This window comes from Arvicanthis niloticus, chromosome 4 (assembly GCF_011762505.2).
Source record: "Arvicanthis niloticus isolate mArvNil1 chromosome 4, mArvNil1.pat.X, whole genome shotgun sequence".
Taxonomy (NCBI): domain Eukaryota; kingdom Metazoa; phylum Chordata; class Mammalia; order Rodentia; family Muridae; genus Arvicanthis; species Arvicanthis niloticus.
In genome coordinates, this window is record NC_047661.1 from 121,673,919 (window position 1) to 121,701,537 (window position 27,619).

Here is a 27,619-nt window from a genome sequence, read left to right on the forward strand (position 1 = left end):
AAAGAAACAGCCATAACTATCACTGTAAAAGCAGTTTTCCGGGTGTTAAGCACATTTCTGCTTATATCTCACCTGCAGGTATTTGCCAAACAGAAATATAAGGAAGACTGGCTTGATTTTGGTTGGGACGGGGGCCAGTTCCTCTGTGTAGTCCTGTCTGTCCTGGAACTCACACTGTAGACAAGGATGGTGTCTTAGGGTTTGACTGCTGAGAACAGACACCATGACCAAGGCAACTCAAAAGAACATTTAATTGGGGCTGGCTTTCAGGTTGAGAGGTTCAGTCCATTATCATCAAGACAGGAAAGTGGCAGCATCCAGGCAGGCATGGTGTAGGAGGAGCTGAGAGTTCTACATCTTCATCTGAAGGCTGCTAGCAGAACACTGACTTCCAGGTAGCTTGGATGAGGGTCTTATAGCCCACACCCACAGTGACACACCTGCTCCAACAGGGCCACACCTCCTAATAGTGCCACTCCCTGAGCTGAGCATATACAAACCATCATAGATGGCCTCGAACCTCGAACTGAAGAGATGTATCCACCTGCTTCTGCCTCCTGAGTGTTGAGGTTAGTGTACCCTACTACTGCCCAGCTGTCTTTTCTTGGTTTTTACTGAAAGTTAATGAATATTTTTACTAAGACGTGTTCAATAAGGTATTGAGACACAAGTAACAGTCTTTACCACATTTGCTCATTGGCAAATCACAGTTTATAATACAGTAAAATAGTTGGGTATTCTGTACCTAATGTAGATTGAGACCCTCAATCCATATGCCTGCTAGGCTGTGGGCATTAGGAGATTTGAACAGGAAGTAGATTGCTTGCTCAGTAGTTAAGAGTACTTGTTGCTCTTACAGAAGACCCAGGTTCTGTTCCTCAGTACTTTATTGTTGTTTACAGTCATCTGTAACTCCAGTTCAGGATGTCCAATGTTCTCTTTTGAGCTCTGTAGACACCAGACCTGTGTGCACATACATAATTGTAGACAAAACTCATATATACAAGTAAATCTTTTAAAAGGAGTTTGACAAAAAAAAAAAAAAAATTCATGCTGAGCCAAACCCTATATAAATGACACAGATGATCTTCAGGATTACTACTGGGAGCCACTGGGAGAGGGTAGTTGATGGGGAAGGGAGAATTATTCTTTACAGACAACATTAACTAGGCTTAATGATTTATCAAAACAAAAACATGAAAATGGGACAAGGGCATGATGGGAAAAAATTGGAAGAGAAAATGGAAGTGTATATGATCATTGTATACATATATGAAGTTCTCAAAATTTAAAAGATAAGTTCAGGTTATATATCATTGCTGACAAGTTGAAGGTATTTGTAAATCTTATAAGAGACCAGTTTACTTTGAACGGATGCCTTTCTTGCCTGTGACCTCCAGTCCTAGTCAGCTGGATCCCTGTGAAGGCAGATTGCTTCCTGAGACTGAGTCATTTGGAAAGAAGAGAAAAGGAAGCCCAGGGAAGTCTTGTGGAGCCTTAAGACTCCTTTCCACAGACTTCACTTTCTAGGCTGGCAGGGCTACCCATGTTCCTTAGGTGTCCTGCAAATGGATATGCCCTTCCTTCCCTGGGACAAGATCACTGCTTTTGTATTGCTTCAATGGATACCAGCATAGAAGCAGAAGCCAGGCATCTACTGCCACCTAAACCTGGATTTCTAAATAAAAAACCAAGAGTCAATTAATCACTTCAGTTCTATGAATCCATGAAACTGGAAAACAGAATTAGTAAGCATATGAGGAAAAGAAGAGGAAGCTGGAGGAGTGACTTCCAGCTGTGGAATGTGACAAGTCCCAAAACTGTACAGGTTTGTCAACAAGCTAGAGAGACATCAGAGTCAATGTCTCAGTCGGAGGTCCAGGAAAGAAGCATCCTCTCTTAGTCAGCCACAACAGCCATCGCCCCATTGACACCAACAAGCAATGGGCAGCTTGTTGTAGGTCCTCGGAAGAGATGTCATAGAAATTATCAAGTGCAATTCCCTTTGGGGAAGTGAAACCAAAATAACCCCAGACTTCACTCCAGAGTAGCAGTTCTCTGCCTTTTGTTTTCAAAGATCATGAAGGAACAATGACCATGAATTGCCTCTTAGTCTCTTGGGAATTAGAATGTTTTTATTATGGTTCTAGTTTCCTTCTCTGTGATATGTAAACTACAGTTGTTTACCCACAAATCACTGAACCAAAAGTCAGTTGATATGAAACCTGGCTGACATGGAAGATTGCCTTTAAATCTAACTGTAGTAGCACAATGGCTGCCACCACCCTTTAGAGCTGCTCTGTGAGTGTTGTATTGTGGAACTTGTAGGGTCATATTAGCCAGTGAGTTGATGAATACAACAGTGCTTATTCTATCTAAATTTATACTCTCTACTTTGATTTCAAAGTGATTTTCCCTCAGTTTCACCATTTGGTCGAGATTGACATCCCCATTCTAACTGCTGTCTGGGTAGCAGGAACTGGTTTAGGAATGGGGATACCCACACCAAAGTACCAAAGTACGACGGACTATTATAATTTAAATACTTTTTCCCTGTTGGGCTTATTTTTGTGAGAATGTAAATAACAGGGCCCTTAGAACCATTTGTGGTACCACAAAGAGAACTGAGAGGTGAACTCAGTGACATTTTGCTTTTACTCTTGCCATTCTGGGATGTGTTTCTGTCCTTCCAGCAGCAGCAGTGAAGTTCTGAGTAATACAGAAGGTGTGGGGAGAGTCAAACAAGCACCTCCTTAGAGAGAGGACTCGTCATCGTTTCCAAAGTGTTCCCTCTAGGACACATGATTTACACTGCAAATGACCAAATCTTAGAACCAAAAGGGTTGTTGAGATCAGCTAGCCTTCCCATATACCTCAGAGTGGATGAACAAGGTGATTTTGAGGTTCTTCATGGACATTTTTTACTTTAGTAAATATCAGTGATTACCAGAAACATTGGACTTTTCACATCTAACCTACAGTTTTATGGGGTTTGGTGCAATGCTTTTATTGGAAGAAAAAATAAAGGTTAGAAAAACAAAAAAGGTTAAAAAAAAAAAAAAAAAGGTTAGTTTTAAAGGGATTGCCCAGTTGAAAATGAAGGTTGAGAGGTATTAATTTGAAATCCTAAAACGGTAAGGGACCTTGGAGATCCTGCTCTTAACTTCCACCCTCTTCTGTCTTCAGCATCCGAATTCTCCCCAGTACCTCACAGGTGGCCATCTTGCTTCTGCTTGACTTTGTCCATGGATGCTCTGCTTACCACTACTGGAGGCGCACATACCACTTGGCAATTCTAATAGAAAGGCCATTCTTGCTGAGCCAGAATCCGCACCCTTTGAAATATCTTTCCATTTAGCTCTGCTTCTGCTCACTGAAGCCACCTTCAGCATTCAAAGTCATGACTCTACACCTCCCAATATACCTAATTTCATCACAGCTGATGGCTTTTGATCATCATTTTCTTATCTTTCTTTTGATTCAATACTCATTGTCTCTACATTTGCTTTGAGTCTAGAACAACACTTAATATACCTGCAGTACAGAATAGACCATAACTACTGCAGCTTTTGTCCTGGACCTTAGGTTTCTGTGAAGGCAGCCTCAACTCATCATACCCCATGGTTGAACACTGAATAGCAGCTTTAATCATTTTACATTGCAATCCTCCCTCCTGTCTCCTGTTCCCTGTGCCAGGGCTGGGATCAAACTGTGTCTTATGTGCTAGGTCAGTTCCCTGCTACCCAGTCAGTCATAAACCTTAGCCCTGTTGTTTGTTTGTTTGTTGACTGTACCATTTATGCCATAGTCAAGTAACTGAACTTTCCATTTGTAATTCCTAGTTTATTCATCTTGATTCTAGCAGCCAATTCATTAACCCATAGCTAGACCTTGAGAGTGTCCCTGGAAACCTAATAAAAATAGGTTTTATTCAAGTGTAATGAGCAAAGGACATTAAAAACCTGGAAATATGTGTGTGTGTGTGTGTGTGTGTGTGTGTGTGTGTGTGTATCTCCAAGAGATTGTTATAGACTGAAAGTATAAAGAATTCAGCATGAGGAATTCATTGACCTAACTTTGTCCAGCCAATACCCCTAGTGGTGAGTGCACAGAATGCATGCCTGTCTAAACACGAAATTCTCATCAGTCTTGCAAATGCCAGCTCTCTTTGTACCAAAGGAACTGATTTGGAAGTTAAGTGAGACTGAGTGCAATCTTTAGCATTAAAATCACTAGTTGATGTTTTCTCAAAAGCTTCCATAAGCCTCCACTAACCAATCAAATAATATGATTCTATTCTCACGAGTTCTGCATAATAAAGATTTCAGCACATCAGCACTTATATACCATGGATGATAATGTGGCCCACAGTTTATTGATACATAGTAATTATAAAACTAAAAATAAATTTAGCCCACTGAAATAAAACTGGGGGTAGATCTGTCCATCATGACATTGTGTATTTGGGTTTGTACAGTTACTACCCTGAAGCCCTTTACTGAGGATGCTTTAATTTGATTAAATCCCACACTCCTTGGGCTTCCAGGTTAAAGGGAACAGGGCTGGGCTGTATGAGGGTCTGAGAACAGCAGTAATGAAGGAGGGAGTTGAAACCAGCTGCAGATTCCTCTTTCACCACTATTAGCTAAACAGACATCTGGAAAGCACACAGATGCCTCTTGTATTAAAAGGCCACTTTTCAGTGTCACCTAGGGAGGAAGCAGCATGTTGCTTGCCTGCCATGTGTTGTTCTGCAGAGCTACTGGACAGGAAGGAAGACATTGTTCAGACAGGAAGTAGAAAAAGAACTGTCTTTTCCAGTGTACTCTTTCTGATCACTGACTTGCCATCCCAACAGGATGCTTTATTATTAGTAGTAGTATTTCATTCACCTTAAATCCCCATCGCTGCCCCCCCCACCCCCACCCCCACAGGATTATTTTTTAACATGAAGTTGCTGGCTGCGTGTGCCTGGGCAGGCTCAAGTCTCCCCACTGTGCTTCCAAACAGACTGGGCTTGCCAGTCTTGGATAAGGTCTCACCTGATCCGAGAATTATTGTTAGGCAAGATGGCTTTAAAAATTAAATCCAGGGCTGGAGAGATGGCTCAGCAGTTAAGAATACTGGCTGCCCTTCCAGAGGTCCTGAGTTCAATTTCCAGCAACCACATGGTGGCTCACAACCATCTCATAATAAAACCCCCTTCTGGTATGCAGGTACACATGCAGATATATATTAAATAAAAAAAAAAAAAACTTTTAAAAAGTTAAATCCAATTAAAGACAGCAAAACAGGCTTCCCACCCTGTACAATGGCTTCTATTTAACAGCCCCACAGTTGCTTTGTTCTTAAGATTTTGAGGTGTATCGCTTTTTTTTTCACCATCATTGGAAAAGCAGCCAGAACCTAGATATTTATCCGTAGCCCAGACCATAAAGATGACTACCAGGGTTAACACTTGTGGTGACCCCATGGTTGGCACGGCTCTCCCGATCACAACTTTTTTCAGCACTGGTACTGCCATATTGAGAACGGAGTTCTGACCGTTTATTCACTTGGGGACTTTCGACTAATTAGTCATTCATCGCTAGGTAATCAAAGGACTGTCTGTCTGTCTGTCCCCATTCGTCATTTCATCTGCCTCTCACTTCCTCGCTCAGATCACAGAGCCCTTCCTGAAGTATTACCAGTTTTCCATTTCTCCGTTCCTTCCTTTCTTTTAATAACTCTGGGAGACAGGGAGGCACCTTGTAAAGTTAATTTCCTCTGAAGCTTTCAAAGCAAAGGCATCGCTCAGGCCAGACACCACCACCCCTCTCCACCCCTCAGCAAGGTCGCACACCCCTCCTCGAGGCCTTAGTCACTGGGTTGTGCCCGCCACCTAGGATTTGCCAGGCCCCAGCTCTGCCTCAGGGGCACAGTGAGTTACCCTGTCCTTTGGTCATGGGGCGAAGTGCCTAGATGGGAAGAATCTCATTTATCTGTCTTGTCCCTTCCACATTCCACTTCCCAACGACGCCCCCCTTCCCTCCCCTTCCCCGTCCTGTTACTTTCAGGCTGGCTGGCTGCCTGTACCTTGGATGGCATTTCCTCTTCAAAGGCCTGTGGCTTCAGCCACCCAGCTCCACGGAGAACACAAACCAATGGAATCGTTGCGGCTTTGTTGCCTGCCTCCTCAGAAAGCAAGGGTAGTTTTCTTAAGACACCCCTTTTGGTTTCTTAGGGTGAAGCTTTTCTCGATCACATTTTATTTATGCGAACACGACCTGTGGCTTTAGAGTGTTTGCTTTTGAATGTTTGTGTTAATGGACTAAGCTGAAAGCATTTCCTCTTACCGGAGAGGGCTGGCGCAGCTGGGGGCCAGGCTGCTCAGCGCTGGCAAAGGCTGTCCCAGGAGGAAGGAGTCGCCAGCCAGCCAGCCAGCCGAGGAAGTCCAGAGGCTCAGAGCGGAATTCATTGAGGCTCCGTGGGCAGAGAGACGGAGCCGCGAGCCTCAGCAACTCCTTTGATTAATAGGAAGGGCTGGACCCGAGACACCTAGATTTTTGCAAATATGCTTTTTTAAATCGTGCATATATTTACCAAAACTGTTTTTTAACAGCTGTGGTGTCTGGTCTTTTCCTCCTATCCCCAGCCTTCTGAAGCACCCCTGGCAATATTAACTCTTCCCAAACGTGGTCAATCACTAAGTCAATTTGTCTGTTGGCAGTCTAGGTCAGCCTGTGCATGTGTGTTTCTCTTCTCTGTCTTCTCCCTCCCCAGGACGTAAGGAATGAAAACAGAAAAACTCAAAAGTTATGGTTTTAGGCAAAGCACTCGTGGTAGAGTACTTGCCTGGCATCCCCAAGGCCCTGGATTCAATTCCCAGTACAGGGGAAAATTAAGTCTCAGTTTAATCTTGTCCAGCAACTGGATAACCTAACCCTGAGTTAAGGGATGGAGGAAGAAGAGGCGGTGACAAGGGAGCAGACTGTGTAGTGAAAGTGGGGTCCTCAAGTATGTCACTGGGGTCCAGAACAGAGTCAGAGGGAAACTGAGTTTGTCAGTTTTTAAGAGTGGATGCTATCCCATCCTTACTACTGTAAATCTTATGTAGCCCTGGGATATGTAGTCTACCAGTCATGGAAAACTATAAGCCGTTGAAACCAAAAGTGCAGACTGACCTGGACAACCTGAGGATTTGAACATGCTGGAGACATATCTTCTTACAGACAGATGACACTAGTCGGGGCTAACTAGTTAAGAGTCTCTGTGAATTAGCCTAGACGATGAACCTACCAGGGATGTGGCCCCTGTTATTAACCTCAGATAGACAGAATAGTTACTGTTAAAAACTGTGGGAAGCCGCTGTGAGAGTCGATGGAGGACTTCAGGCCATAGAAAAGCTATGGAAGTTTTGATTTTTGGTTTTGGGTGGTGGTCAGACTTAGAGTCTAGAGGCTGCTGAGCGTGCATTGTGCCTCTGAGAGGTCCAGCCAGCTTGGAAAACTATTCCATGGTTCTTTGTTTGAACTGTGAGTTCCATCGGGATGGCTCTGTCCATTCTCTACGCTTTGTTTGGGCGGGGTCTGCCAACCATTGACCCTGGACAACTGTCATTTCATGTTCATGCAATCTCTCCTCAGTCAGTCAGACTTCTAGCAACTTACTCTGCCTAGGTCCGCACATGCTCTCAAAGTGATGTGGACTCACCCTTAAGTCCTCCTTTGTTGTCCCCTCCCAGCACCAGGGAATGTCTCCTTTCTCAACCAGCTCTGCCAAGAGAGAAACAAGATCACCTTCTGTCTTTTCTCTGAAATTTCATTAACCAGAGAAGGCTAAGCTCATACATGGGGAGAAAGACTGAAGCCTGCTAACCCCTGAGTAGACTTTTATTTTCTTAAAAGAATAGTTTACTTGATTATGTTATTACAGTTACTATAGTTTTTCTTTTACAATTTAAATAATTCTTTTCATATACTATATTTTGATCATTTTTCACTTCCCCTCACATCATTCTATTTCAGTTTCATTTAATATTCCAAACACAACCATTTATAAACCGTTGTCCATTCTGCATTCCTAAGGGACTTTTTTCTAGACTATCTATTTTCCAATCTCCTTCATTACAGCTGAGTTTTTTCCTTTAAAGCAGTCTCACCATGTAGCCCAGATGTTTCAAACTGCGATCCTCCTGCCCTGGCCTAGCAGAGATCACAGTAGCATGCCGGCCACCACACCCACCTAACAACTACTGATTCTTCCAGAAAGCAGAGGTGGGTTTCAACTCATCACCAAAAAAGACCAGCCATGCCCAGGGTGTACCCACTGGAGCAAGCCACACCCAGGACACACACATAAACACACACACACACACCAGAGCAAGCAAAAGGAACTGCCCAAACCCTTCCCTGCCTACTGTGGGCATTGAGCCCCACTACAGTACAAATTACTTTTTTGATCGTTTTCTTTGGCTTTGCCTCCTATAGTCTGTGAACATTTTAATTTGCTCTCCTATAGAGACTAAAGCCAGATTCCACTGTGTCTGATGAAGGTAATGACGCTGACGTGGGTGTCTGCAGACAGTAATTAGAACCTCTTCAGTTCACTGAAATGTCACAACGCCCATCAGGTGCTTGCTTTTTATGCTGCCTTGTTTGGGCAGAATTAAAAAAAACACACAGTGCATTAAGTATACTTTTTAAAATAAGAAAATAGAGATAAAAGAAACATAAGGGCATAAAAAGTGATGCTCAGTACGGTGGCTCACAAATATAATCCTGATCCTCGAAGGGCTAAGGAAGAAGGATCGCTGTGAGTCCAAGGCTATGTAACATATCTCAGGCCAGCCTGGGCTACTGACTGAGACCTTGCTCCAAAAACAACAGAAATTTTTAAAATTAATATACCATGAGATTAACATATATCCACACAGTATCTAAAGTTTTATATGTTTAATAAATTAAAGATTGTCATAAATTTGGCTGAGTTTCCTTGAAGCCAGCTCAAAGTAGACATGACCAAGGATGAACTTGAACAGTGCTGTTTCTTCTCTTTCTTCCTTCTTCCTTCCCTGTATCCCTCCCTCCTTCTCTCCCTCTGACTGTCTCTCTTCCTTCCTTCCTTCTTCCCTTCCTTCCTTCCTTCCTTCCTTCTTTCCTTTCTTCCTTCCAGAAAAAGTTTCTCTTTGTAGCCCTGGCTGTCCTGGAATTCACTCTGTAGACCAGGCTGGCCTCGAACTCAGAAATCTGCCTGCCTCTGCCTCCCGAGTACTGGGATTAAAGGAGTGTGCCACCACTGCCCGGCTCGTTTTGTTTTTGTTTTGTTTTGTTGGTTTTTTTTTTTTTTTTTTTTTTTAATTTTAGACAGTCTCATGTATCCAGATTGGTTTCGAACTCTTACATTGAACTCTTGGTCCCCCTGCCTCAACGTCTCATGTACTGGGATTACAGGCATCATCACCCTACCTAACTTAGCCTTGAGTTTTTAGCAATGAAAGGAGTCCGGTTTCATAGTAGATATGAGTATATAGATCATATGTTATACCATACTGTTACATATAACTGATTAGAAAACCATGTACTTCATAGTCTAACAGACCTGGGTGCACTCTAAAGGCACGACTTCCCTTTTCTTTCCTATGGAATACCCAGAGGCTTCCATCCTCTGTGAAGCATGGCCTTTCTCCTCTGAAGAATGTTTCTCTCCTCTCAAAAGGGTAAGCCAGGGAGAGGTGGCTACTCTGCCAAGCTGTCTTTTCATTGTTTTGTTGGTGGCACTGGGAACAGATTCCAGGGCCTTGCACATGCTAGGCAAGCACTGTACCACTGAGCTGTACCCCAGCCCTCGCTGAGTTCCTCTTGATTCTTTGAGAGGTCCTAGAGCTACTGCCATGTGGTTCCAGGTCGAACTGTGGTCATTTTGGATACAGTTGTGTTTTCACAGTGATGTATGTCAGCAACCACAAAGTAAGCTGCTTGTGAACTCATGTCAATCTGATACCCTGGGTTTATTTGCTCCTCGGGTTTCACTTTCGCTTATGTAATGGGCTATGACATTTCTCAGTCATTACCTCATGCTGGGACCTTCTTTTCCTTTGTCTCTCCCGATGTGTCATGTTCTTGCCTCTACTCCCTTGGACCTCTTGGCTACAGTGTTCTCAACTGGTAGGCGGGAGTGGGTGGGAGCCAGATTGTGTGACCATTTCTCCACCCTTCCCCAGACAAGAGCCTGGGTTTGTACAGTGCAATCTCTTGACATCCCTCAGAAACACAATGCTTACAAGTGTACCGACAACCACAAGTATCTATTAAATAGGCCTGGAGGAATGAACCAGCTGTACTTCTGGGCCAGTCAGGGAGTCAGGCAGTCTTCTGAACTCCTAACTAAACTGACATTTTCCCACAGGGTCTCTAGTTCTAAATGGCTACAGTGCCCTGGGTATTGTATACCTGACCACATCTACTCTTGAAGGAAGGATAAGCCTCAAGATGTGAGCAGTCTTTGACTTGAGGATCTTCTGCCTGAGATCATCCACTGTTCTATGTTGCTGTCTGCTTGAAAGTTAGAAGGCCTCCGAGGCTTGGAGGAAACAGAACACTTGCTTCATGCTCCTGTCCACCTCTGACCATGGAACTCTACTGAGAGTTCCATGTTGGGAATGGCTGATTGATCGTTACCCATATGCTCAATCAAAGAGGAGAAGGAAGAAGACGATTCCTTGCCCCTTCGTTCAGCTTTCACATCTACTTCAGACATGTCCTTTTCCCCAGAATGTACTAAAGGCATCCAGTTGTTTCTGTACACCTAGCTTTCATCATGCAGTCCAAGCTGCTGCTAGATTGTCATGCCTGATATTGCCAACCAGCCTCCCCACATCCCTTCATGCCCCACTACACTCCGTTACCAACCAGTAGGCAGGGTGACAGGTCACATCACTCCAGAGCCCAAAACCCTACAGTGTCCTTCAGCTCCCAGAAAAAGGTAGAAGGCCAGTCCCCCTACCCACCTGTGAGACCGCATCTCCTTTGCCTTCCAAGGTCACAAAGTTGCAGACTCTCTTCTGATCTCTTTTCTCTTCCTCACAAACTCTGATGAGTTTGTACTCAGGCTCATACACTTGGTTATCTTTCCTTGGGAAGCCTGCCTCTGAGTTCTCACCAATGAAGCCCCACTTCTTAGTGAACTCCTATTGCCAATGTCTCACAGCCCTTTTCTTTCTTACACAGCACTTCCTGTCACATAAGAGTGCCTCCAGTGATAATATGTTCACTTTTTAAAAGATTTATGTGTGTGACTATCTGCATGTGTGAATGTGTACCCCATGTGTGCAGTGCCTACAGAGGCCATAAGATGGCGCTAGATCCATAGACCCTGGAGTTACAGCAGTTGTGATCCACTAGATGGGTTCTAGGAACTTAATCATTGCTTTTAATTTTAATAATTATGATATTTTACATATTCTAATATACAATTACATTATATAACATAATGTTTTATATGATTACTATTTTTCTTTTTCTCAGTTCTTCCCAGTGTTTTTATTACTTTTTAGGTTTCTTAATCTTTATACTTTATTAAACACTCTGTTATCATCAAAGACATAGTTTCCTTTGCTGTGGTTTATGCTCACTTCCACTCACGGTGTCTCGTCCCCTACTGCAGTGACAAGCTACACCCTTGTGCTCAGTGACACTGCACTTGTTAGATTTCTTTAAAGCCATTCTGACTATCCCTCTGGAGAATCTCTGCTTCTGCCCATATCCTGGAATGCTACCAACCTGGGACTAGTTATTTTTTTACTTAACGTTTTGCAGCTCATACAGGGAATGTAATTCACTCAACATATGTGAAGGGAAGCCTGTGATTTTAACACCTTGAGTCCAGGCTGAGACACACCAGTTTCTTTGTCTTCAAGGGCAAGCAGTTTTGGCTTGTGTGTGTGTTGTTCTGGCTGTAGTCTACCCTTTCACTGGGTGTCTATTCCTTTGTGGCCTCACCTTTAGGCAGAGGCCTCAGTGCTAACTCTCCATCTTTCAAAGACACTTGTCTCCTTCCTTTACATGGTCTTTAAAGCTGCACTTCGGTATAAACACGGGAGACAGACTTTCTCACGTAGCAAGAGCTTCGCTGGAAGTTCATCACTCTGGTTTGCAGACTCTGGTGTGTATGTGCATGTGTGCATTCATGTGTGTGTGCACATGTGTTTGTGTGCCCATGGATACTTCTCTGTAAGAGTGTGGCAGTGCATTTCAAAATGCATTGTTAAATTTTAGTATTAATTAGTAATCAGTCTCTTGGGTGACTCATCAGCTGAAGCAATGTTATTGACATCACGGCTTTGGCACGTCAGTTTTTATTTCTGTCTAGCTCTCAAAACACTTTTACCTTTGTTGATTATCAGCTCATCTGCCCCCAGAAGGAGATAGGGCAGGTGCCTTGGCCTTCCTGATAAACGTGAAGCCTTCTATGGTGAGAGCAGATCAGCGCTGGGAAAGCCCAAGCATAAGCTATATGTACAAGGAATGTATGAGGAAAAACCAGACAAGAAGTCAATGGTGGGCCTCTAGGAATCTGTGAAGAGGAAGTGATGGCGGGTGTCCAGGCGTTTGATCCTGACAGATCTCTTCAGTTCCGGACACATCATCGGGTGTCTGAGAATGGGGATGAGGTATTCATTTGTCACCTCACGTTCAGCCTTACTCAACGCTCAGACTGGGGTCTCTCTCTGAGATGCTCACCACGCTTTGTCAGTCTCCCTCATTAGACTATGGACTCCCCAAGAACAGACCTCCTTTTCCACTTGCTGAGTTACTCCAGCATATCACATATGCTCCACACGTGGAAAGTGTCCAACATTCACTTAATAAATGATAAGCAAGTGACTTGAGCATAAAAACATAGAAGTCAGGAGAAGCAAGGCCAGTGCTAGAGATTTAGCTATAAACCCTAAAAGAGGAAGCAGGAGGAAGAATTAACAGTGAGCCAGAGAGGTGTTTCTCTGTAAAGGGGGCATTTGTTGGACAAGTGATTGATCATGGAGGATTTTAAGAACCAAAGGAGTCCAGCAAGATGGCTCAGTGGGTAAAGATACTTGTCCACAAGCATGGGGAACTGCGTTTGACCCCAGAAAGAGAGACCTGACCCCCATAATTTGTCTTTGGATTTCCACATATGTACTTCAGCATGTGCCCCCACCCTATCAACAAGAAAGACTGTAATAAAAATTTTAGACGAACCAGAGATCTTCCCCTGTGACTTTAATTGCTATGACTTTCCATTTATTTAGCCCAATTTTATTTTCAGAGATAGCACAAAATGAACTTCAGCCTCGGTTTTACCAAAAGTCCACAGCCCCCTGAGACCCCCTGAGAGCTGAGACAGCTACACAGAGTGGGTATTTATCCATGAGATTCCACACCAGTGAGGGTGACTAGTCCTCAGTTACAGTGACTCAGCAGCCATGTTCATTTCTGGATTCACCCCTGGGACAAACTTACCTTTTCCTTTCTCTACAACTTCTTTTCCTTTTCCCTCGCCCCAGGTCTGCTTCAGTGTGTCTACCATGGACCACAAGCCTCTGGACAATGAAATGCAGGCCTGTCTTTTCTCAGGAGCCTCTCAATATGGGGCTATACTTGACCCTGAGAACCATGTCACTAGATAGGCAACCCAACGCATACAAAAACAAGATGTGCCTACCCTGTCTTTAAAGAGATAGTGTCGCTCTTAAAACTTGAATCCTCAGCTGGGGATGTAGCTCAGTGGGAGACCGTTTGGCCTAGAATCTCAAGATACTGTATGTATTCCCTAGTGCTGCAAAGTAAATTTCAAAAGTGTAAACTTAGATCTTTGGTGCAGGTAGTATCTTTGAGACCAATGGGAAGGAGTGATGGATATACATCCCAGCGCAGATGTGTCTCCTCGCCCAACTATGAAATGACCTAATCGTGTACAGCAGCAGCACTTGTACAGGGAAAATAATACAGTACTACAAATATTCAAACCAAATTGGAAAAGCAAAGAAAGAAGGAGCCAGAAGACATTAGATCATTGCCGCTGTGACCTGGCCCAGACAGCATCTGGGCGTGCATCCTCTGTCCAGCCTTTGTCCATACAACATCTGCCATGCTTCACTGCATGTCTAGAATAATAGCTCATATCCACACAGATCCCATTGTGTGGCTGCACTCTGAGGAGCAGGGACTCCCTAGTAGGAATGCTTTAATAGGCTTCCCGGGCAAAAGGGAGTCCTTCTCCCTCTGAAGGGATGGGTCGAGTGGTAGCGGACCTTTTGGCAAGCGTCTATGTTTTCATCGTGTGACCAGGGCGAGCTCTGCTCCCGTTTCTTCCTCACTGGGTCATTTTCACTTTAGTTCTGAAAGCAAGAACAATTGATTAAACAAAGAGCCTTCCTGACTGAACCTTGGGTCCCCCTCTGGGTTTGGACAAGGAAATAGGGAAGTGTTTTCCTTCCTTCCTGCCTGCTTCAGTTGGTTAAAGTCAGCCTGAGTCTGTGGAATCCCTTCTGGTTGGTTCTTAGCTATGCCCCGCCCCAACCCTCCCGAATTAAGCAAGCCCAACCCCATCCTCTGGGAAATCAGTCCTGCATAGGCCCCAAGTGGACTCTCAGTCCTGCCACTGCCAACTATGAGACAGGACAAGTGCCCAATTTAAAGCATCAGCATTGGCTCCTGGATGCCTTAAGCTATAACACCAACCCTGTCTGGCTCCTGGGTGTGTGAGCAGGCTGTGTCATAAAGTGATTTTCCCACACCTGGCACTGGGCCGAGCACTCCAGAAAGAATACGTCTTCTTGCTATCAGCTGACAGCTGTCCTTAAGCATTTCTCTGCACCTCTGTGGCCATGGATAACCCCATCTCAAGCTCAGTGGTAAGCGGCCGAGGACCACATTAGGTGATCGATGGGTCCAACGGCAAACCTCCTCCCCTTTAGCTAGTGAGTGCTCCCTCTCTGAGAACAGCTGTACCATCCCTAGTGGCTCGAGACTTTTTTTTAATTTCAGTGTATCTTCATTTACTAGAACATGTGAAACCATAAAATAATAATAGTAATGGGAAAGACACTAATAATGGGGCTGGGAGACGGCTTACAGTTAAAAGCAGTGGCTGTTTTTCCAGAGGATTGTACCGTGTGTGTGTGTGTGTGTGTGTGTGTGTGTGTGTGTGTGTATGTTTGTGTGTGTTGCAGTGTTACTATGGCAATGCATAATGGTTTTATTTGATGGAAATATGTGTAGAAAGGACAGAAAGTTATATGTATCCACGATAAAACCAACATGACGTTTCAGAAACCAGGCTTCTGAATAAACATCATTTGAATCTTTTGATAATAACTTAAAACGGAGATCATAGTACAAAGATGCCACTCAGCAAAGGACCCCCGAGGAAGCCAATGAGCTAAGGGTTGAGTAGAGAACTCAGCCCAGCTCTGTCACTTACTTGCTGTGTCACCTCTGACAAGCAGCTGGGCTGTGAGTGGCTTTTGCTTTCCTCCTGTCTGAAACAAGAAGCAAAGAGCCTTTCTGTGTGTCTCTGTGTGGCTGACAGTAAATACTCAGTCGGTGGTAGGTGTCATTCTGGAGTGACAGTTAGCATCTGAAGTTCAGGACGAGGACTAGGATGGCTTTGTTCAGAAATGTGTCCTGGTCTTGACCAGACTGTGCCTGGAACACTCTTAAAGTCAAGGACTTTAAGCCATCCTGTGAACTGCTGTATTCAGACAGATGATCAGAGAACAGACCACCAAGGGAACTGTCCTCTTGGAACATGATGAGGGCACGGTGGCACGTTGTTAGACTGTGGCTTTCTGTATCTGGCCGAGATCCACCCACCCTATCACTTTGCCACTAACAGTGTATCCTCACAGGCCCAGTAAATGCAAGAACAGAGATTCATCCCCAAGGTACTCATGTCTGTCACCCACCCTGAAAGAGCACTTTTGGGTGACGATATAATTAGTAGAATTACAACACTGTTAAATCTTGATCTCCCTTCTTCTGTTCTTCAACTTCCTCTACATTCCCTTCCCCTTTCTTCCCGCCTCTTCTTTTGTTTCAACACAAGGCTCCACATAACCCCAGCTGGCCACAGACTCACTGTGTAGCCCCATGTAATATCCCTGAACATTTTGATCCTTTAAGCTCCATATCCAAGTATTGGGATTACAGGTGTGTATCATCCTGTGCAGTTAAATCCACATTTTCTAGTTCACTCACCTGGACTGAAGTCGGGCGGGGAGTAGTACTCTGTGTATACTTTGTGTAGTTTGCATTGTTTAAAGGATTCACAGATCCTCTGGGATGCTGTCTGCATGTACACTAGAGATTATCAAAAACCTTTGGGAGTTTGTATTGATTGAGTGAGAAGCTCTATCCAGGACAGTAGTCTTCTGATCTGGTCTTCTGAGACTGTTCTAAATGTAGATGTCAATGACAGTCTGGCATTCACTAATCCGTCTTGAATAAAAGACAAGAAGTTGTTTTCTGTATTTCCTAATGGTTGAAGTTTTAACTTACATAAGAAACCACAAGGAAGACCTACATTCCTATATGTAAGCAGGAATTCAAGCACCACAGCCCTTCCCAGAACAGGTGGGTTGCATTTTCTGTTTGGCCTGTCACCTGGTGTTTGTCTTCTGTTCAGTCACTCCGAGCTAACATTCCTTCTCGTTGTCTTCTTCAAGTTCCACACACCTGGTTTCTGCAACCCCTTGAGAGTTCCTCTGCAGACATGTCTTATCTCTGTTCTCTTTTGTAGGAACAGGTGAGGCATCATATACCATTATACCCAACTTGTCCTCTGAGTCCACTGTTCTTTTCCTGCCTGCATTCTTTCCTTGTTCTCACGTCTTCTGTATCTTACAGAAAAGTCTCAGTTGCCTCAGCTTTGCAGATAGAAGAGCTAAGTGTGGTCAGATCTGGAGACATGTTTGCCGGGTCACCACAATGCTTTGTTTCAGGTTGGGGGAGTAAAGAGAAGTCTTTAAAAAAAAGCATTGTTGTTTAAAATTTTTATATATGCGTGGGCACCAAATACCTGTATGGCCTGCAGAAATCATAGGCAACATTGTATCCCCTGGAACTGGAGTTATAGACCTTTGTGAACTGTCATGTTAGTACTGGCAACTAAACCCAGGTTCTCTTCAAATGCAGCAAGTACTCTTATCCACTAGGCTGCCTCTCCAGTTGCCTTTTGGGGCACATGTAAGAAATTGGAATGTAAGGACCAAAGCTGGAGCTGTATTATTGAAGGAAGAGGGAGTTCGTGGTGCCACAAGTGCATCCTCTGTCCCTCCTCTGCTGCTGGATCCAGAACAGGCAACAGTGCTGGAAGATGGCTTTCTGAATGGGGGCTCCACAAGACCGCAGTCCTGCCTGCTGCCTGCTGCCTGCTGCCTGCTGCCTGCTGCCTGCTGCCTGCTGCCTGCTGCCTGCTGCCTGCTGCCTGCTGCCTGCTGCCTGCTGCCTGCTGCCTGCTGCCTGCTGCCTGCTGCCTGCTGCCTGCTGCCTGCTGCCTGCTGCCTGCTGCCTGCTGCCTGCTGCCTGCTGCCTGCTGCCTGCTGCCTGCTGGGGCAGCACAGCTTCTGTGATTGGCCCCATATGAGCCTCCGAGGCTCATGATGGAAAGAGATGCTCTCTCAGTGTCCGAGTGGGCGTGGCAGTGATGTTGGAGACCAATTAGAAAGTCTGGGATTTCAAATTCATAAAAAAGGCAGACTCAAAATGGACACTGTATCCAACCTGGCTCCACCAGTACCTGTTCCCTCCCTGTGTGTTTGAGCACCCTTCCCAATTTTCTATTTTCCCTGTGTCTTGGAACTCACAGAAGGAGCTCATGGAATGTGTTAGTCTCATCTCTCAACTCTTTGCTGACACTGGTGAATGCTGCTGTGTGTGTCTTCACTTGGAAGTCATTTTGACTGTTTCAAAAGTGGCATTTGTAAAAACACAGAATGCTTTGTCCTGTTTCCTCTCGTGTTTGGGGAATTTGAGGCTGAAGCTCTAATCTGATTCAATGAGGTGGGTCTTAAAGAGTTTGCCTTATTGAGGCAGGACTGCAGAGACGGTGGTTGGAAGGAAGGGCTGCCATTCTGCCCTGCCTCACTGTGATGTAACTTTTTACACAAATTTCAACCCAGGGCTTCTGGCTTCCAACATTGGAGACATCTAGAGGTGAGATTTGGCTACATGTACACTCTTTAAAGCATCAAGAAAGCTAATTAGAGAAGTCAAGGGTAGAGAGTGTGGGACGGAGAGGTATTTGTAGGACATAAAGAATCTCAAGCCAGCAGGGAGAGGCCACTCCCAGCAGCAGGGCCCTTTCTGATCCAACACACTATTCACAAGAAGGGATAGATCAGGAGCCCTGGATCCCCCTGGTAGCCAGCCCAGCTGAATCAGTGAATTACAGGCTAGAGAGAGACTCTATCTCAAAAACAGAATAAAATAAGGAAATGAATGAATAAACAGTACATGACGGCTGAGGAATGACAATAGAGACACACCTTTGACCTCCCTGGAAGCACACACACACACACACACATGCATGAGCACACATGCACACACACACAAGTACACACAGAGACATGAGCACCCATGCACACACACACATTCTTACACATACACATAGGCATGAGCACCCATGTCCATGCACACACACAAGCACACAAGCCCGCACACATACACAAGCACACACACACAGACACACATACACACACACAGGCAGGTGAGTCAAGAGTTTGAGGCTGGAGTGTACTACAGAGAGCCTATCTAATGTCCTTTCTTCAAAGTTAATAAACTAAGAAGATATTAGAGGCCTAAAGAGTTGGCTCGGGAGCTAAGAGCACTTGTTCTTCTCACAGAGGACCAGGGTTCTGTTCCCAGAACCCACATCAAGATCCTCATGAGCACCCTATAACCCCAGCTCCAGAGGATCCAGTGCCCTTTTCTGACCTCCCAATCCTTCCTAAGTAGTGCCACTTCCTGGTGACCATTCCTGATGACCAATATATGAAAGAGGCTGTGAGGGCCATTCTTATTCAAACGACCACAATGATTAATATAAATTTACAAGTGTATGTACACAGATGCATTATATGTTTTTCCATTTGCTAAAGAGATGATCAAAGGAAGGGTTCATTTTTCTGGCTTTATCATTTTGGATATCTGCTAGTATTGTGGAGTTGTTTTAAAACTAAGTAAAAGTACCAATGTAATATGTTTGGGACAAGAGGTGCTCAAGTAACACTGATTATCATTATTTTCGTGAAGTAGAAAAGCAAGTTGCTGGATTCTGTGTCTAGAACACCATCCCGTTTATATGGGATGTGGAAAGACTCTGAGTATGTACACTCCCCACCCCGTATTCTCTCTCACATCCATCATGCATGTAGCAAATGGCTTCTGCATTCCAGACATTGTGCTGAGGACTGGGTAGCCAGCAGCCTGAAGCAAACAACGTTCCTGATGGCATGTCCCAATAGAGAGGTCATAGAAAAGCTCTCTGAGTAGGTGCTAATTCTGAGTAGGTTGTAACAGAACACAGAGAGAGCCTGTCACGTAAAGGCCCAAGAATTCCAAGTCAGCAGAAGCAACAAGAAAGGTCTCTGGGGCTCAGGAAAGTAGTGTGAGAGACGGCTGGAATACACAGAGATAGTTCTAGAAAGATGGAAAAGAAACTATCTTAGTAGAGGTTTCACTGGGAATGGTGCCCAGGGAAAGAGCTGGGGACATGCAGTAGAGAAAAATGGTTTTTAATAAATTATTATTATATTTTATTTATGTATGTATTCTCTATCTCTGTCTCTCTGTGTGTCTCTGTCTGTCTCTCTCTGTGTCTGTCTCTCTTTCTGTGTATATGTATGTATGTATGTGTGTGTATGTGTGTATGTGTATGTATGTGTGTGTATGTATGTGTGTATGTATGTGTGTGTATGTATGTATGTGTGTATGTATGTGTGTACATATATGTATGTGTATGTATATATGTATGTGTATGTATGTGTGTATGTGTATGTATGTGTGTGTGTGTGTGTGTGTGTGTGTGTGTGTAGGCACAAACATGCTACAACACAACTTGCAAGAGTCCAATCTCTCTTTCCCAGGGAACGGACTCTGGTCGTCGGTCTTGGTGGCAAGCAACTTTACTCACTAAGCCACCTACCTAGCTGGTCCAGGAATTTTACTTTTCACCCCCTTTCCTTTTTTTTTTTTTTTTTTTCCTGTTTGAATTATTTACCATAAGTCTGTATTTATTGTTAGAAAATTCTAGTTAATAAAAAAGAGGGATTTTAATGATTAATAGTAAGGAATCTAATAATGTCACATTTCAAGAATCACTGCGTCTCACCTCTCTGGTTAATAAGGACATGAGCTGACTGGTCCAGTGGTAGGACAGTCTCTTTCTTCTATCTGTCTATTCAGCCACCATTTAAGCCAGTTTCTTCTGGTTCTCTTCAGTGAAGTCCCTGACCTCTCTCTTTTACTAGAACTATTTTTCACTTAAAAGACCTTTCAAATTTATGAGATTCCTACTTTTTGGTCACACCTGACAGACACAGTCACAAGCAGGTATCCAGCCTCTCCTAAAGAAACACGTTATGGATAGAGACCTGTGACCCCAGAGGAACAAATAAAGCCCACGAGACACACCCTGAGTCTATGGGCCATATCTGCTTTACACCCCAGTAGCTTTGCTGGACTTTCCTTCTCAGGGAGGAATATAACATAACTTGTAAAATCTTCCAAAAGACAGAGAACTAGTCTTTTGTCTTAGAGGACCCTTAGTGGTTAAGACTGCCTAGGCTCAGACCTTTAAATCAAGACAACTGATATTTTCTTTTTTCTTTTTTTTTTTCTCTTTCTTTTTGAAAGAGGGTTTCCAGTAGCCCATCATGGCCTCGAAATCACTCTGCAGCTGAGGATGACCTTGACCTTGACGTTTTGATCATCTGTCTCTGCCACCTGAGGGCCAGGATTATAGGATTATAGGCATGTGTTTACATGGTACCAGGGATTGAACTGGCAGGATTTCATGCGTTCTGGCCAAGCACTCTACTGACCGAGTTCTGTCTATTATCTCCAATGATGGACAGATCTGGAAACTAGCCCCAAGGATGGTACAGCATGATGTGTCTTACCAGCACCTTGTAGGGGCCGTGTCTGGAGAGCAGCACACCCAGTCCTCTACGTGCTGGAGTCAGAATGGAGAACACTGCCTCCTCTGTTCTTGACGTACTTACTCATCAACAGGACAAATGAAGGGTTCTCGTAGTCCCCAGCTACTTGTGCGACCCACCCACATGCCACATCTCTCCTGCATAGCCTGCATTTCTAGGTATTATGATGACTGTTTCCAAAAGGAAGGAATACACCAAATGGAAGCTCTGCATCTGGTCCTAGGCCATATATGATCCTCACATTTATCCTCTTCCTGGCCTTGGCACCGCCCTCCTCCTAAGAGTGACGTGGCAGGGCTCCTCCTCCCCTAGACAGCTGCTCAGAGGGCACAACTTAGAATCGGTTCCGTCCCACAGGATCCCAGCTTCCTTGCTCCCAGCTTGTGTTTAGAAGGCTTGTCCTTTGTCACCAGTGAATAGCATGGTAATAAGTGAGTGTGTCCTGAGCATCAGTCAGTCAGATGACACTCTCCCTACCTTCTACATCTTTACTTCACAAGCCTCTGAGGTAGATGCTGTCATCCTTGAGTATGGATGAGGAAACCGAGGCAGGGTGCGGTGGGGCTGGTTTCTGCAGCCCTGCTTCTCTGTGGGAGATTTGCCCTGAGTGAGGCGGCCAGCGCCATTGTTAATGCCAGCTGAGGGGCTAGCTTGGTGAGGGCTCTTGAGTCTCTTTGCTTCCTATTCTGCTTTCCTGTCCCCATTGTCTTCCCGCAGGCTCCAGCTGGGAAGCATATGGGCAGATTTTTGAAGAATGACTGAAGGCAAGAGAGAGCCGAGAGCCGGTTTTACGAACTTCAGACTGTGACCTCTCAAGGAAGAGTGAGTCAGACGTCCACATTCCTGGCATACCTTCAGGAGGTTCCATGACCTCAGACAATAAGAACCTGAGGCACAATGTCCTTGGGAGGCCTCCCACGAGGAAGACTGACCTGGAGGATCTACCTCTCTGGTACTTCTTCCTGATCCTGAACTCTGCACTGCTCAGGGCTCCACCTTGTCAGACCCCCTAGGCAAACCCAGACGACTTCCTTGTTTCTATTAAGCTGCCCCCCCCCCACCCCCCAATACCTGAAATGCCTTTCCCTGGGCCAAGCTCAGCTTGTCCTTTAAGGCACTGGGGACATGTAGCCTCCTCTGGCTCCTCCAGAAGGAAGCAGTGTTAGTATTCCTGAACTCTAGGCTCCATGGGGCTCTCTTTGGCTATCCCTCACTGCCAAAGGCTTGAGCTGGGCAACACTTGATTTCAGTGAGCTGGGCAACACTTGATTTCAGTGAACTGGGCAACAATTGATTTCAGTGAGCTGGGCAACACTTGATTTCAGTAAGCTTGCCCTACACACTTTCAACTCTTTTGAGACTGTCAACAGCTCCAACATGGGGGAGCAGTCTAGTGCCAGAGATGGAGGAACTGGTCCTATCTCTAGATTCTGCCCTGCCCCTGAAGTACAAGAACCATTAACCCAAAGCATCATTCTCAGAGTGTAGGTCTGGCTGTATTAATGGATTTCAGTATGACAGACAAAGCTTTCTCCATGGCTCCTAGATTAACATTTTCCTCACCAACGTTCACCCTGGGTGAGAGCGAGCGAGTGAGCAAGAGACAGAAAGAGACAGACAGAGAGTCAGAGACAGAAAGGTAACATATGTAGATAGAAAGGCCTGAGACAGTCACTCAGACCTGGCTGCTACAATTTTGTGTTTCCCGATGATTTAGAAATATGCCTATTTGGATTTGAATTGCTCTAAGTTAATAGTATGCTCATCTCTGTGGTGCATATTTCCTTCTATTTGTTGTCTATGTAGAGCACTCTGGCCATGCCACCCTACTCTCCATGTCACCACCGCAGGTCACGAAGAGGCAGAGCTGGAAACCAGGTTGAGCCCTGTCTCTGAAACTCCTGCTCAGTTCTACTGTCCTGTGTCAACAGCACAGACGCTGCCCCATGACCAATGGAACTTGCCCCAGTCTCTGTGTCCCCAAGTAACAGCTGCCACCCAGGAGTCTGTCCCTCCAGGAAGCAGGAAGGAGTGTGGGTTGATGCAGGTGCACAAGCCATGCAATACACTGGGGGAGTGGGGGTGGTGGTGGATTGGTGTTACCTACTGAATCTGAAATCTGTTTGCACTCTTTGCCCACAGTCCCCACCCTGACCCTTTTCATGCCTGGTGGGGGCCTTTTCCTTATTCTAAGGCTAGCAGGTAGGAGCCACCGGAAGAAGCTCGGTCCTACTAAACCAGAGCTGCCCTGGTTCCCCATGAGGCACCTGGCGGATGCTTTCTGCAGCCTTGCAGTAGTTAATGATCTCTCCTGGGCAGAAGAGTCCTTTAATAATTTACCAGGGTAGATAAAGAAAAAAGCATAGCTCTCCACCTGGAGTCCAGTTACGCTGGTGACCCAGACTAAGATTGGCTTCAAGTTCAAACTCCCTTTTCAAATGGAAAGCCTGCCCTGTAGCTGTGTGCCTAAAGTCTTACTAGAACCTTCTTTCAGATACTTGAATATCCATCCCAGCTCTGTTGTATTATCCACGATTTAGGCTGCCTTCCTTACTCGGGGATGGGGGTGGGGGGACCAACTCCTCAAAGTGGAAGAAACCAAAATGCCCCAGGTTTAAAATGAGATTTAAACATTTGAAGAATTCCAGAGAATAAAAAGTTATCTTCTGGCTTCTCTATTAGAATTCTTTCAATACTTTTGCAAAGAGAGTCATTACATGTTTGAAATAAAAGTGGGGATCCAGAGGACAACTGGAGAGGCTTAGGAGGTGGGGACTAAGGCTGAAAGTTTGCTTTTCGCTAGTCGTGAGGCTTGGAGACATTTACGATGTTCTAAGAACCTCACTTTCCCTGCATGCGAACTGGAAATAACCAGTTGTATATGAATCATAAACACATAAAGGATGATAGGAAACAAGGAGGTAACGAAGGCTGCATCCTCATCACTGCCATCAACACCAGCATCACTGGGGTTGCCCATCTCCATAAAACATTGAATGTTATACAGACACAATTGTTTGTCCTCTGAAATATCTAACAGTGAAATGTAGTAAGAATAAGCCAGTAGTCCAGGCTTATTATCCCACCTACTACAGAGGCTGAGGCAGGAAGATTGCCTGGCATGGCCTGCCTAGGTTAAAGTGAATTCCAAGCTGGCCTGGGTACCAAACTGACACTCGGGCTAAAGGTGAAAATTGGGCGCTGAAGAGATTGCTTGGTGTTTGGGAGCCCATTCTGCCCTTCCGAAGGACTGGAGTTGGGTTCTTAGCACCAATATTAGACACCTCACCATCGTCCGTGACTCCAGTTCTAGGGGGAGCTGACTCCACTGGCCACTGTATGTACCTGTACTCACGTGCACAGACCTCCCCCATGCTACACACACACTATTAAAAACAAAAAGAAATCCTTAAAATTAAAAATAAAGGGGGAAGGCTTAGACTTGAGGACATACAGCTCAGTGGTAGAGTCTTGTCTAGCTCTTCGGGAGGATCTGGGTTTAATCCGCAGTGCCCACCAATAATAAATCAATAGACAATAAATAGAGGAAGAGGAGAACCTTCTGGGCACAATAAACAAGTGACCCTGAGAAGTTCCCTCCCACATCTCTTTGTTTTGACCCTGACCCTGACTGGTTTTGCTCCCCTGAGGCACTAGTAAGTGTAAGGCAATCAGTGCTTAGTAGGGCTTCTGTGCCAGGCTTGGTCCTGTTTGAGCACTCTAGTTTAGAAGCCAGTTCTCTGCTGTAAAGGTTAGGCTAGGCTGGGCATGGTGATGCTTGCCTTTAATCCCAGCACTTCTGAAGGAGACACGGGCAGGCAGATTTCCGTGAATTCAAAGGCAGCCTGGTGTATGTAACAAGTTCCCGGTCAGCCAGGGTTACATACTGAGACCCTGTCCCAAAACTAACAAGAAGAAGCTCAGGCCGAATACCACATGCAATGATGAGAATCTGTGAGGTCAAAGACCACAGAAGATGAACGGAGGGCATCGGGATGCTCTCGCCCCAGCCAGGCCAGAGCTGAATGAGTTTCCTCAGCTGAACTTTTTCAATCAATGCAATGTGACAAAGTGACAAAAGGCAAATCAGTCACTCGAAGCCACAACATTTTGGAAGGGTTTGCTATGTGTCAAGCCCTAGATTTACATTCAAAAGTCAACAGTGCCACTGGCAAGCAACTGTCTTGTAGAAGGCCATGGTAGAAACCCTGGAGCAGTTAGCCATTAGACTGACACTCACCTAAGAAAGTCAAGTCAAGTACAGTGTGCTTCCCTTTAAACAAACACACTTTCTGATTGACAGTTCAGTAATCGAGCACCTGCTGGTTACCAGGTTTGGGGCTAGGGGTTGGGGCTACCCAGACAGCGAAGGGCCCAATTCTACTATTGCATGGTGTATGTATTTTGGATTTCAGAACAGAGGCCTGCACTTTTACACTGGGGCATGTGGGAACTGAGAGTAAGGGTGGGCCTTGAGGGTGCTGGGAACTTGCTGCACCTGTCAGAGAAAATCAGGAGGGCCCACCTAGCTCTCTAATTTGTAGAATGACTCTGATAAGTGGAGGGAGGGGAATCTGAGAGCAAGCAGGCTGAGAAATGAGACGTGAAGACCAGATGGTGGGAGGGATAATTATAGACACGTGTTTGTCCCAGGAGGCGAAACAAAAGAAGAGAGCAGCAGCGGTCCTGATGGAGAGGGAGAGATGGCAGCTGAGAGATTAGGTTCATTCCATGGGCCAGCGGGAGGAGAACCGTGACCAGTCACTGAAGGTCAAGGAAGACAGGTCTCCACTTAATATTCAGAAGGATTCCAAACACTTCTAAGTCAGCCCCAGCAGAAGGAGTGGAGTTGACTCTGCCAAAGTCAAGGGCCTGAGTATCCTCCTACTGAGGAGGTGGGAAAGGGACCCTGAAATCAGTGGAGCCAAGGATTACTCTTTCCCAAGCATAGTGTCACATGGGGGAGAGAGACAAACTTCAGGTGTCCTTCATCAAACACTGACCCCTTTCTTTTCGGGACAGGATCTATATATAATTGGCTCAGAACTCACCAGGCAGGCTAGGCTGGACACCAAGCTGCAAAGATCTGACTGTGTCTTTTTCGCCAGCACTGAGATTATGTGTGTGGGCCACCACACCAGCTTTTTAGCTGGTTGCTAGAGATCAGTCTCTTATCTCTCCATACTTGCACAGCAAGCACTATCGCCACAGTACCCCTCTGCTGAGGTTTGGTGTTACACGTATGACAGATGAGACCTGCCTACTACTACGGACTGGAAGAATTCTTCATGGCTGATGACAGTGCCCAGCTCTAATCCTCAGAACTGAACGCCGAGCAGCTGGGGGACCAGGGATGCTGGGGGACCAGGGATGCTGGGGGACCAGGGATGCTGGGGGACCAGGGATGCTGGGGGACCAGGGATGCTGGGGAACCAGGGATGCTGGGGGACCAGGGATGCTGGGGGACCAGGGATGCTAGACGAAGCAAGTTCAAGGAAGTCAGCAGATGTTTCCTTTAGACAATGCCCACCCTTGGTTCCTGGCTCTGCCCAGGAACCTTCTGCCCCTGACTGAAGTCCTCCTCAGTCTCTCACCCTCTGGCCCACAAAGTAACCCAATCTTTACGGAGCTTTGGACCCTGTTTCTGGCCAGGGGAGGGAGTGGTACAACTTCACCAATACCCTGGGGGTTAGAGAGGGCAGCCCAGGCTCACAAGTTTGTGGAGAACAGATCTCAGAGGTCAAGATGAGGATTCCCAGAGGCAGTTCTTACAAGGATGACCCAGGAGAGAGAATCATTTCCCCTCTCTGGCACTGGCTCAGGACGAAAGCCAAGGGGCACCAGGGTTAGGGGCATTGGTAGCTCCTTATTCCCTGGGTGTCCTATGCTTTGCACAGCTACACCTTTTCACACAGAATCCCACTGTCTCAATGAGTTTTCCTCACTTTGTTTTTTCCTCCAAGACTCCAATCCTACCCTCCTTTAGATCCTACCCTCTCCCACTACCCTGGACCGGAAAGTCTCATGGAGATATCAAACCCTACAGCACAGGAGACGTGTAACTGGGTGGTGGTCCTTAAAGAGGTGGTTCTGAACCCAGTGTGCCTCCATGTTCAGGCCGAATGGAGCCCTCTCCTGTCATGGTAGCATGCTCACTTGCACTCACGGCTGAGCAAGGTTTGGGTTGTACTATCCCTGTGGCCCATCTCCCGAGGGAGGGCTGAAGTAAAACTCTGGTCAGAGATACAGCTTCATCCTAAGGGGGGGGGGGGCGGTGAAACAAAACAAATGTGGTTTCCAATTGCTTCTTTTCACAGTGCAGAAGCCAGGGCACCTGGGGAAGGACTGTGGTTAACTGGGGCCTGAGCAAGCCATGGCTCTCAAGGGAGTTAGGCTGGTCACGGCCAAAGCTTTACAAGTCACTGACCTAGCACAAAGCTC

General features: G+C 45.6%; 1 long non-coding RNA gene across 1 annotated transcript; it reads right to left on the reverse strand.

Moving 5' to 3' along the window:
- Positions 1-234: 234 nt before the first annotated feature.
- On the reverse strand, positions 235-6,354 carry LOC143442151 (uncharacterized). Its single transcript, XR_013110163.1, has 2 exons — positions 6,076-6,354; positions 235-963 (listed from the first exon to the last, which is right to left on the reverse strand). It is a non-coding gene; the product is annotated as an uncharacterized LOC143442151 (long non-coding RNA).
- Between the last annotated feature and the right edge of the window lie 21,265 nt (positions 6,355-27,619).